The sequence below is a fragment of the Mesoplodon mirus genome, assembly GCF_964341445.2.
Source record: "Mesoplodon mirus genome assembly, chromosome: 3".
NCBI lineage: Eukaryota > Metazoa > Chordata > Mammalia > Artiodactyla > Ziphiidae > Mesoplodon > Mesoplodon mirus.
The window spans coordinates 84,567,875-84,580,325 of NC_138978.1; positions in this window are offsets into that span (position 1 = coordinate 84,567,875).

The window sequence follows — 12,451 nt, forward strand, 5'->3', positions numbered from 1 at the left end:
GTAAGTACTCAAAATCATGTGCAAAATATGAATAAAATATTCATTTCATCAAAAATGTTAAGGACTACTTAATTCAAAAACATTTTATATGTTTGCATATTTATTTCTAAATTTGCATATTTGTTTGCATATAACTTGTAAAGATGAATGTTAATTATACTTTAAAATCATTTATAAATTGTAACTAAGAATGTTGTATGAATTTTTAAAACTGCTAAATTCTCAAGTACCACTAATTATAAAGTGTCACGTGAAGTACACTGGAGCAGACCTCATATTGAAAAAATACTGAGATCCTGACAAATGGAAAAGCAGAACTGTTAACTGTGCTTGCTGATTCAAGGATACCTGAGGCAAGTGAAACTTAAGTGACACTGTGTGCTTTTCCAAAGCATCCGTTTACCTTCACTGAATTATGATGAGAAACTCATGCCCCTAACCAGACAAATATTTTACCTGATGCCTCCACATTATCCCATGTTTGAATGTGAGCTTCTAAGAATTACTCCATATTTTAGCTGTACGTATTCATATTCTGAAAGTGACAAAGAATAAGTAAATAAGAATCACAATAAGCAGTAAGGCTGTCTCAGCAGTGTCCTGTGTCAAACGAGGTGAGTTGAGATTTGTGCACACTAATTGGATTTGTAAAATGTTTCAGAGTAATTTAAAAAACATTTACACAAGGTCAGATCTGAACTGGTTTCCAAAAAGAACCATAGAGAAGAATGAAATGTTCAAGGAATTACACTGCATGTAGATCTAACGCTTTATCTATTAAATTGGGCATGAAATTGGACTTTTTTTTTTTTTTTTTTTTTTTGCGGTATGCGGGCCTCTCACTGTTGTGGCCTCTCCCGTTGCGGAGCACAGGCTCCGGACGTGCAGGCTCAGAGGCCATGGCTCATGGGCCCAGCCACTCTGCAGCATGTGGGATCCTCCTGGACCGGGGCACAAACCCGCATCCTCTGCTTCGGCAGGAGGACTCTCAACCACGGCGCCACCAGGGAAGCCCTGAAATTGGACTTTTTAAAAGTATATTAGATCTTAGACTATAAATCTCTAGACAATTTTCTCTATTTTTGATAAAATGTTTAATTATTGTAAGCACAGATATGCAGAGATAGGAGCTATTGCTCATGTATCATTTTTCCTAAATTAGCAACTACTGTAAGTGAATTTCTTTTCACCAATTTTTAAAGAGTTGCAGCATATTAAAAACTGACTAACTGGATTTCATCTTATTCCAACATCTACGGTCTTGCCAATAGAAAGCAACATACTGTTCCCAGTTTCCCCTCCTCCACCACCACCATGCCCCTTGTCTCTATTAGTTTAGGGTTGATTTGTAAACATCTTACTACAGGAAATAATTATGCTAAATTATTCCATGTTGTTATATTATCAGTGTCCTATCTGAATCCATACTAATATAATTAGAGATAAAGTCGACACTGAAATAACAAGTAGCTCTTAAAGTTCCATGCATGTTAAGTAGCATTTGCTGTGCTGGCAGAACAGAACTTAGATCTTGAAAATAATTTGATATTAAAAGACAAAAGTAAACAAATTAGATTGTAAGTTTGTTTTTTTCCCCTGTGTATTAATCAGCCCTAGTAAGCCTTGTATTATTCTCTTCAAATCTGTGTTAATCAGAATTTAGGTTTTGAAAGGCAAAAGGAAAAAAATTGTCTCCCTCTGGTGGGGAATATAACAAGTTTTTCTTTCTTTCTTTCTTTCATTTTTTTACTTGTAATTTTTTTTCCTGTAATTTTTTTTTCCTGCAGTCAATGTCAGATAAGTTTTATGATACTCTTAAAAAGTACTCTTGAATAACCAGATTTTATCATCTTTTTAACACATTTTACTATCTTTTGAACATGGCCAACACTCAGAAAATTCAGATTCAAAAATGACCTTTACTTCTTTCACTTTTTTTCTGAAGAAAATAAAAGGATAAAAGAAGGAATATATAAAACCACCTTCAAGAAGTAGGAAAGCTTCGTATTTACATGAAATACCCAGGTTCTAAAAACCCAGGTTGCAAAGGTTCACTTTAGAATCTGTAGTTTTGAACAAATGTCACTGAAAAAGCAGTTTCAGAAGAGGAAAGTCCTAGAAGGCCCTCTTATCCCTCCACCAGATCATCTGTCAAGAGTTCACTGGACTTTCTTCCTTCTCTGTGATCCTGAAACACTCTCCCACAGCCCCCATTTTATTACCTATTGCCTTTGAGTGACTTTGAGTGTCAGTCACTTCAGTAGGACTACGGGTCTCTCAGGGTAGAAACCATGCTTTATGCATCTTCAAGTCTGGTGACCAGTGCTTTGCTGGGCTTTCAGCACAAGAAAAACTTACCTCTGTACCAGGCAGTGTGCAAAGTCAAGGGCATTAAATCATGGATGAGATATACCTGATCCCTGCCTTCATAAAACTATGATCTAATGGGAAATAATGGATTGATTTGGGGTACAGTTTACCATAGAAACAACATGTTTAAATCGTAGCCACCAGCCAAAAAATCCTACACAATCCATATTGTAGTTTAAATGATTTTAAATTCCCCATTAAATTGATTCATCCCTAAAAGATCTATAGGGTTATTCTCATTGTGATTTGTCAAAAGAATTTTTAACTAAAAGTTTGTATGTCTGGACCCATTCATTCAGCAAACATTTATCAAGTCCCTACTAGGCGTCAGGCACTGTGCCAAGCCATGGAAACACATTCTGGTAGGGAAAGCCAGATAACAAATGAGTAAACAAATTTTTTAAAGGTGACTATAGCTTGTAGTTTGTGCTATGAGGGAAAAAGAAAAAGTAAGGTGATAGAGGATAGGGTATAGTAATCAGGGTTCGAACATGAAATCGATTTTATACTTAATGGAGTAATTCAGGAGGGTTTAATAGTGGGACTGTTTAGAAGTTGTGGGCGATATTAAGGTAAACCGATAAGGAACATTGAAGTACCTTGGGGCTAATAAAAAGTGGGGTCAGTACTACCCCAGGCCTAATTGGACAAAGGAAAGGAAGACTTACCAGAACCTAAATAGAAAGCTATAGCTAAATGAGGGTCTCCCCACAGGAACAGTGGTTTTCCCTAGTGAACACAGCCACCAATGACTTGCAGTCATCTTACCAGGCTACCACAGTAACAAATGCACTGACCTCCTCTCCTCCTGCCTGCCAATACCTGGACAAGTCTCCCATCTGCCAAACCCAACCAGAAGCCAGAGGGCAATGGAGCCTACAGATGTTGTCCCTAAAGGTCAGCTTCCTGGGGCAGATGGAAAGAGGCTCTAGAGGGGCAAATGAAGAAGATGTTTATAGAGCATCATTAGCTCATCCAATGTTAAGAGTTATCATTGGAGCTAAAACCTGAATGAGTTTTGTTTTTGTTTTTGTTTTTTTAATGGAGACTACAGCCAAGTAGAGGTTTTGAGGCAGGATAAAGCTTGGTGGCCCAACTCTAGAACTGACTAGATATATGAACTTATACCAGTCACTTCATATTTTGAGGTACGTCAGTAAAATGGACAGGCTGGACTGTGATGATCTCTAAGCTCCCTTTCAGCTTGAACAATTTAGGAGTCTTTGAATTTCATGATTCCACTTCCTCTCCCATGATGTGTCAATGGCATGAGTGCAAATTGAATGTTATAAATTAGGGTCTGCCTTGATCTTCTGAGAGGTGACAGTCCCAGAAGTGAGGAAAAAGTGAAACTTAAAAACTGCCTATACTGATCTCACCCATGGAGTTTGGAGCAAAATCTCGAGCCCATGGATGAAAGCCAATTAGGAGACCTGGCTCATGTCACACACAACCTGACACTGCTTTATGGAAAATGATTTAATTAAAATCATCCCAAGTACATCATTTACTCCCTTTGAAGAGTTCACCAGAGTTTTTCCATTTTTAATCAAAACTCTTTACAAATCACACTTTAGAGTTACTGAAAGAAAGTTCAAATTACATGGATCACCTTTTTCTTGCAACTAACATACATTGGTGTTTTATTGTGAATTCACAAGTGAAGTGCACTAAATTAAATGATTATTCCCATCCCAACTGACTCATTGGGTGGGAACAAGTTCACACACCATACGTGGGCTGATCCACATGATTGTATCACTGAAAAAAACATAAATTACCATAGTAATTATGTACCAACTGACTGAAGCTGGTAGACTTTTCTCTTTTTTACCTTTTTGTTTGTTTTCATGTAGACTAGCTTATACCTGGAGTTCTATCAATATATAACATGTCAGGATGCAGTGGTAGAAGGATAGACATTTTTCAGCCCAAATATTATTCATTCATTCACTTATTCATTCATCAATATTGATTTACTAAACACCAGGCACCAACGTTTGTGCATGTAATGGTAAAGATTAGTCAGTACTAGTCTTCATGGAGCTAATCCATCTAGTGGGAGCAACCACCACCAGATGTCACTAACTCTACCCCTCCCTGCATTGGTGAGTATAAGAACATCTCTCTAACACTAAAAAGCTTCATACTCACCCGCATATATACAAAAATAAGTACATTTTAGTGTCTGTTAATTGCAAATATATAAAATGATACAAGCTACTATGAATTTAGTAATCCTTTTGATAAATTTGTATGTATTCATCATAGTGTTTACATACATTTGAAACAGAATATTGCATCCATTTGGGAGATATACTATTTTGCCCATCTACAATACATTGTATGCATATGGAATTGTGGTTCCTTGCCACAGAGCTTAACCCTTTACCCAGGAATCTACAGCCTTCAGATACAAAGAGTCTCTGCTAAAGCCTGTGATGAACTAAAGCCAGACTGTGATCTCTGCAGTTCCAATGCACTTGCTGAATTATGCCATTAGAATAACACCACGTCCACACAGTGTTACTCTGTATGTCAGTTCCAAGCAACACTACTTTCTTATCCCAAAAATCTCACAGAGAGTTTGTATGAAAGCCGTTTTCAGATGTTTTAGTTATAGCCTCTTCCACATCCCACCACCTTCTATTTCAGACACAACTGGATTGGGGTAGGAGGAAGGCTGGGCTCATAAAGGAAATCCATCCTCCTACCACAAAGGTAATGTGTTTTGCACAAAGCATGTGTTTCTGATTCTGTATTTACCCAACCTTATCCCTTGTGCCTGAGACTTCTCCAACCCTTAGATAAATGAACTCCTAAAAGGTTCACCTCACAAATATGATACATATGCTCAGAAATGTTCAAATCCCAAAGGAAGACACACTTTGATCTGCCACTAGGATACTACCCCATGCTTGACAGTAATTAACAAGTACCAAAGAGATGTATGACCAATGTGCTGGCAGAAAAGTGAAAAGGTGGTACTGATTCTGATGGGGGGCGGGCGGTACTCCCAGAAAGTGAACTGACCGGGACCTGACAAAGTACGTATGCTTTGAACTCTTGGTGGAGAGAGAAAGATCATCCAGGCTGGGGAAAAAATGAGACTAGAAGGGATCTGGAACATAGCAAGTGGCCTAGAGATTAGGGTTTCTTATTAGGCTACAATTATTGGCTTAAGCAAGTTATGAAGTCAGTGGTGACTCTTGATCATAGAGATAGAGGGCAAGCCAGTTGGGAAAAACAACATCCCCAAAGGAGCAGATGGAAGAAGGAGATAAATGGCAGAAGTGAGCTTTTCCTCATTCAAAGCCTTTGGTGTGCTTCGTTCTACTCATATGATACTTACCACGGATTACCTTACTGTCAGTCCTTTATATTGTTGCCTCTTCTCCTCTATTAGATTGTAATTAAATTCACACAGTGGGGCAGCAATGTAATACAGTAGAAATAGCAAAGAATTTTTAGCCAAACAAGTAGTTATGTTCAATTACTAGCACTTCAACATATGTGACCTCAAACAAATCTCCCAATCTCTCTTAGCCTCTGTTCTTTATAATGGCAATGCCTACATCTTAGAGTTGGTTTAACGATTAAGTGAACTAAGTAAGACATATGAAGTCTAACATACAATAGACACATAACAAATATATTTCTTCCCCAATCCCATCTCCATGTTATATGCTTAATATTTATCTTCACATCTTTCACATAGCTGAGTGACCATTATGCATTGAGTGCAAAGCAGTTGCATTGCATTCCAGATCACTCCAGATAATACTGCTTTGGATAATTTGGCTTGGTTTGTAGTCTACATAAACTCTATTCCAAAAATCATTTATTAATCACCTTCAATGTCTGGCACTGCTAGGGCCTAGGACCATAAATGTATGTCCAACATGGGCCCTGCTCTCAAGGAGTTCAAGTTTAGTGAGTTATTCCTTTGATGACTCATCCCTATGGAAGGACTTTTAAGGAAATAAGCCAATGGTATGCTGAATGAAGCCATTAAACCTGAGTCATCTAAGAACATATTTTTAGAGCCAGGTAACTCCTTCATGAGAACACTCTGTTAATGTTATAAGGGCTTTAGAGAAAAACTAATACCATAGTTAAAATCAAGATCCTTAACAGAAGAAAACTCTGGGGAGAAAAGATTTTATTCTATGGTCACAAAATTGTGTTTGATCTTATTGGTGAGTTTGTCCTTTAGGTATAACAGGGATAAATAGATTTAAAACTGGCTCAAGGACGCAGCAAAACGCCTGTTTAAGTACTTGTATAACCTCAGCAGCTGGAACATGACAGCCCCAGATTGTGATCCTAGATGAAATTACTTTATTTAAGGTAGCACCAGGCAAGCTAGAAGCTTAGAGGAAAGAGGTCCAGTGACAGACACCTCAAGCAGTGGCCGCAGTCATGTCCCAAAGACAGATTTCCCACCATCCTAGAAACAGCAGCACTAAGTGAGGTGCTAATTATGGACAAACACAATAACCTAAAGAGGCAGTGCAGAAGGAAGAGCTATGAAAACTCAAGTATGCCTTAGATAATCGAGACTAAGAGACTGTAATTTGAACTGAAGTGGTTCAAAAAGAAAGTTAAATTAGTCACTAAACCCCATTTTCTCTCCTCTGTTTCACTCTCCAGGATCTTGATCCATTCCTTTATCTTGTTCTATATCTTTACAGAGACAATGTTTACAGAAGCCCTCATATAGGCCAGGTACTGTGAAAGGCATTTCACACACTGTATCTTTTTCATCTTACAATTAGCCTAGGAATTAAGTGTTGTTATTAGCCCCACTATGCAGATGAAGAAAACAAGGCTTAGAAAAAGTCTTTGGATTCACACACTACTCAGTGGAAGAGCCAGGATATGAACTCAAGTCTGACTGAGGACAGTCTGTGCTTCTTAGACTGTTCAAGTTTAATGCGTTATCCCTCAAACAGATAGCTACATTTTATAAATTCATCAGTGTTTCTTCAACTTCAATTTATTAGATGCTCTTGAAAATGAAAATTCCATTTAGACCCAAAAGAATAAATTTCTAGTGATGAGATTTCAGCTGAAGTCCAGGGATAACTAGAGGCTAGAGAGGTAAGATGGGCACTAGGAAACCATCCTTAGGGAACTCAGATTTTACCCCATAAGTGGTTAATGGAACCAAGTCACAGAGCTAGACATGAGTAAGAAAGAAAATGTTTATGAACTTGGAACAGTGTCTCAAAGTGGTAAAGCTGAAGGAGAATGATAAGGTCAGACAAAAGTATCTCCAGTTTAACCTCAGAAAAGGGAAAAATGTGGGGATATGCTTCAGAATGGGGATAAGAACTGGATATATTGGTACTGGGTTTCCCTCCTCTCTAAAATACATCCCATGACTGTACTATTCATGAGTATAAATGTTGTCTGGGATAATCCCAGTTTTAAAAGAAAAAAAAGCAATTTACCATATCCTTTTCACCATTTTAATGTTGAGCTATTATAATCTCACATTCCAGTGGCCTTCTAACCGCATGGTTATAGTCTCCTTACACTTACTCTGAAATTGTTTTTTCCATTGTTATCTTACATTATAGTCGTATCATAATGTCATGTTTAAAGATTCCCCATACACTTGTAATGAAATCGTTTTGTAGTTCAGAATGGCATCATATTGGCACTTTAAGCAGGGTATCCATCACCCTGTATTGATAGTTTTCACAACAAAACACCCTATTTTAGTGACTGTGAAAGTAAATAGCTGTTGCCAGTGATCTGTTCTTCCATTTCAAACTTAAATGGTCTCATCTGTTTTATTTTACCTTGCAATTTTCACACCCACTGTGGTATGGGCCGAATTTATACTGTATGCTTTCAAATGAGGACTGTCATTCCATGGGCTCATAAATGTTTATATGACAAGCCACTTATCTGTTTTGGTGTGGCCTTTGTGTCATAGATAATTCCTTACACTCTGATAATCAATATAGTTTGGCCACTCCATTTGCAAGGCTAATGTAGATAAGTCTTCTGCTAATTGAAATCTAGAGGCAAATTATTTGGTAAATGTTTTCGAATCAAACTAACTGCATATCTAAAAGTAATGTATGCAATTACTTTATTACACAATAACAGCAAAAAAGAATTCTATTCCCAAATAGCCACATGTGAAAATTTTGAGTAGTGGTTAAGGCAAAGGCTTAAAGACCGGAAATTTGAGAAGAGTAAATGTTGTATTATTATAATTATTACCAAGAATCAGGCATTTAATTTTTTAACACCATCATCACACCTGGGTGGTTAAATTTTGAGAGGTTAACAATTTGATTCAAATCTTCCCTTAAGAAATTAAATGTTACCCAACCCAAGTCTAATCCAAACTAACTCGAACTTGGAAGTCGGCCAGGACAGGCGCAAGTCTCCCGACAATAGGCCTCACTTTGAGATCTTTCTCTGCTCTGCTGTTGAAAGAGCCATTACTACCTCTGACACAACTTCTCTACAGTTGTTTTGACGTTTCTTCCCAGGTCCAGGTTGAAGGCAGAAGGGCAAAAAGAGAATAAAAGTGATACATTTTTACAAAAAAGATTTCTGCTAGCATTTTCATATTCAGAGAAACTTGACATTCAGTTGGAGCTGAGAGCAAAGCTTCAGATAAGCCTTTATTTTATACAAAACTATTTCTCTGTTTTTAGGAGTTAACACAGATAATGATGATGACACAGCCAGCAAATCATCTGGGCCCAAGTGTTAAATACTGTAAATCCTCTTGTTTTAGGTGTTTGTGCCTGAGCTAATGCTTGAATATATTTTCTGCCAGGAAGCAAGTGGCAACACCTGCAGCTATGATTTTGGTTCTTGGATAATCCAAGGTGCCCAAGAAATGATAATAAATTCCTTAAAATATTCCCCCAAATGTGAATTTGCTTTATTTAAACACCAAATATATGTTCTCCACAAGAGAATATGGCATGAATTGGAAAACGAAACAATATATGAGGTAGGGGTAAGGATCACTCCACAGTGCCCAGGCCAAATGCCATCATCTCGGTGTGAAGTCCTCCCAAGTCTCATTTCAAAATTGCATTTGAAATGGACCCAAAGAGGAAAATGCATATTTGAATGACCACACATGAAAAACTTGACTGCATATTTAAGATACAAGCTTAATTATAGACAGCTAGGTAGTGCCTGAAAAAAACTTCATATAACCTTGCAGAAGGGCATCACACACCTTCATGGTCTCTGAAATTCTCTGCCCTCTGGCTCTGATAAGCATTTTATCTGCTTATAATCATCTCCCTCTCACCCTCCTGGAAGTAACTGTTAATTCCAGACATCTCCAGTCTCCTCAGAAGCTCAACCCTGCACCTCTCACTCACAGCGGTTGACGTTGCCTCCCTCCTCACTGGGAAAATTGAATCTGTAGGTATGATCTCATCCCCCAGATTTCCACTCCACTGTAGCCACCACAGCCCACAAGTGTGTCTACAGCCACACACACTGATCCTTTTCCTCCGGACTCGGAGAATGAGACAAGTTTTTCTTTAAGACTCCTCTCCCTCTTCTGGGACCTCATTTAATCAGTTGAACTCTCTCACATGCTTATCTCAAGTTAACCTCCTCTCTCCCTACTGTCTCTTCTTCAGCCTATAAACAACTTCAAGCTGCTCTCATCATTTGAAAAAAAATTGTTAAATCTCCCCTGATTCCATATCTCCTTTGTCCCTAAATCTCCCTCAGCTGTGGCCCAGCCTCTCTCTTCCCCCCACCATATCTCCAGCCAAGCTTTTCAAAAAAGCAGTATCATTCATTTTCCCTCACAGCTCCACTGCAACGTTTTCTTAACACTCCTTTCTACTGAAACTGCCCTTGTTTCAGTAGTTATATTTCTATATTTCACTGCTACACTGAATTATGTTGATAATTACTTTCTCCTCAATGAAACTCTATCCTCCCTTGACTTTAATTCTACCATCTTCTCTTGATTTTCTTCATTTCACTCTGCCTAGTCCTTCTCTCCTTTTGACATAGACTCCTCTTCCTCTGCCTACTCTTTCAGTGGTATTTCTTCACCTGCTGAGCGCTAGTCCTCCTCTGCCCTTACATAATCTCTTCCATCCTTGTGACTTCAACTATCACACAAAAGTGGGTATATTCTCTACCCCTGCCACTGACTTCTCCCCTAGACTTCAGATTCATACATCTAATTGCCTCATGAACAACTCTACCTGGATGTCCTGTAGACCAGCATAAACTGCATGTCCAAAAGGGCATTTATCATCTTCTCCCAAATCCATCTCTTCCTCCTATATTCTCTTTCAACATTGATATCACCATAATCCCTTGAGACACTCAAACTAGAAACTTGGGAATCATCCTTGACTGCCCCCTTCATTCTTTACATCAATCAAATATTTCTGACTTAGTCAATTAAAATTGTATTGAATACCATAGCCTCTTTTCCATTCCCACTGCTGCTCCCTTATTTAAAGCCCTGGTAATCAGAAGCCAGTCTACTTAACAGTCTCTATGTCTGTCTCCCTTTATTTAGTCTTGTCGCCTTCAAATGATCTTCTTCAAAACAATCTGCCTAAAACAATCTACCCATATAATTCCCCTTCTTAAAAACCCTCTAATGGTTCCTGCAACCATAGGTATTGTCCAAGCTCCTTCACATTTTATAATTTGCCTCAGCGAGCTTGCCTCACCGACCTCTCCAACTTCATCTCCCACTTCACCCTGACTCATATTTTATGGTCTAGAAATACTAAACCTTTCACAGTTTCTCCAAATACCACACTGCTTCACACATCCATGACTTTATTTGGACTCTAGGGAAAATACCTAGGGTCCTTTCTCTAAGCTGACCTTGATCTATAGATCAAACAACATTATTTTTCAGGTTTTTCAGATGGCACACTCAAATTCCTTCAGTTAAAGGGGCTTTATTGTAACATAACTGGGGAAGTAAGAGACAGGGCATCATATAAAAGCATCATAGAGCCAGGCCTGTGGGAGAAATGGAAGATCATTCTAGACACAGTAGCAAGGAACACTCCAGTGCTACTCATAGAGTCTCCCATCCAAAAGATGTATCTATTGCTCATGACTCAGTTGGTCCACCATTATAGTGGCCCAGCTGTTCATAGTGGTTCTGCTTTCCTGTTTTTAGCACAACTGATTTATTTACTATCACCATATTATGGCTCCTCTCTACCCTTCTTTCTAACCCATGGGTGCTCATTGCCTTCTTTCGGTATATCTTTCTGTTTTTACCACCCTCCTGCCTTATTTTCTATACGACTAGAATTTAAGTTTCTGATTGTTTGACCAGACGCTGTCTGTATAGATGCCATAGATACTTCTTTGGGCAACACTGTGTCTCTTGACCATTGTGAGTGAAATGTCCTTTACTGGGTGTGAGGGTAGAAAAATTGTGAAGATTTCTGAAGAAGTCACCACCAGGAAGACTATAATTATACCCTGAGACCTCTCAAAAGGAGGTAATATAACTGGCAGAGACCCTCCATGACTTAAAAGCTCACTTTTTAAATGCTTACAATCACACCATCATAATAACACTCACCATTTATTGAACAACTACTATGCGCCAAATACTTTACATACATTATTTTTAATTCTTACAAAAACAGAAATATAGTGACTACTAACACCTTGTTGAGAACCAGCAAGGATAATTAGCATGCTCGAGTTTGCACAAATGACCTAATAAATGGTAAAACAATTTGAATGCAAAAATGCTTGGCTCCAAAGCTAATGTTATTCCCTCTGTACCTGGCTTTATCTAGACCATATTCCTCCAGTCTCACATCTGTACTTTATTACGGACCACTCGGTAATACTAATGACTTTATTCCTCAGTCATGTCTTTGAACAATAGGAGAATGAAGTTGCATCTTTTGACACATGATAACTCAGTCTCACTGTCTAATATATGTAAGAACTTCCTCTCCAAATTTCTGTCTGTATCATGCTCAGCCAAAAATTGATCAAAGTTGAAAACTGACAGTCCTATGTCCTCATTAGGCCAGTTCTTTTCTCATTGAGAAGATGGCTTCAGTGTAGAAAT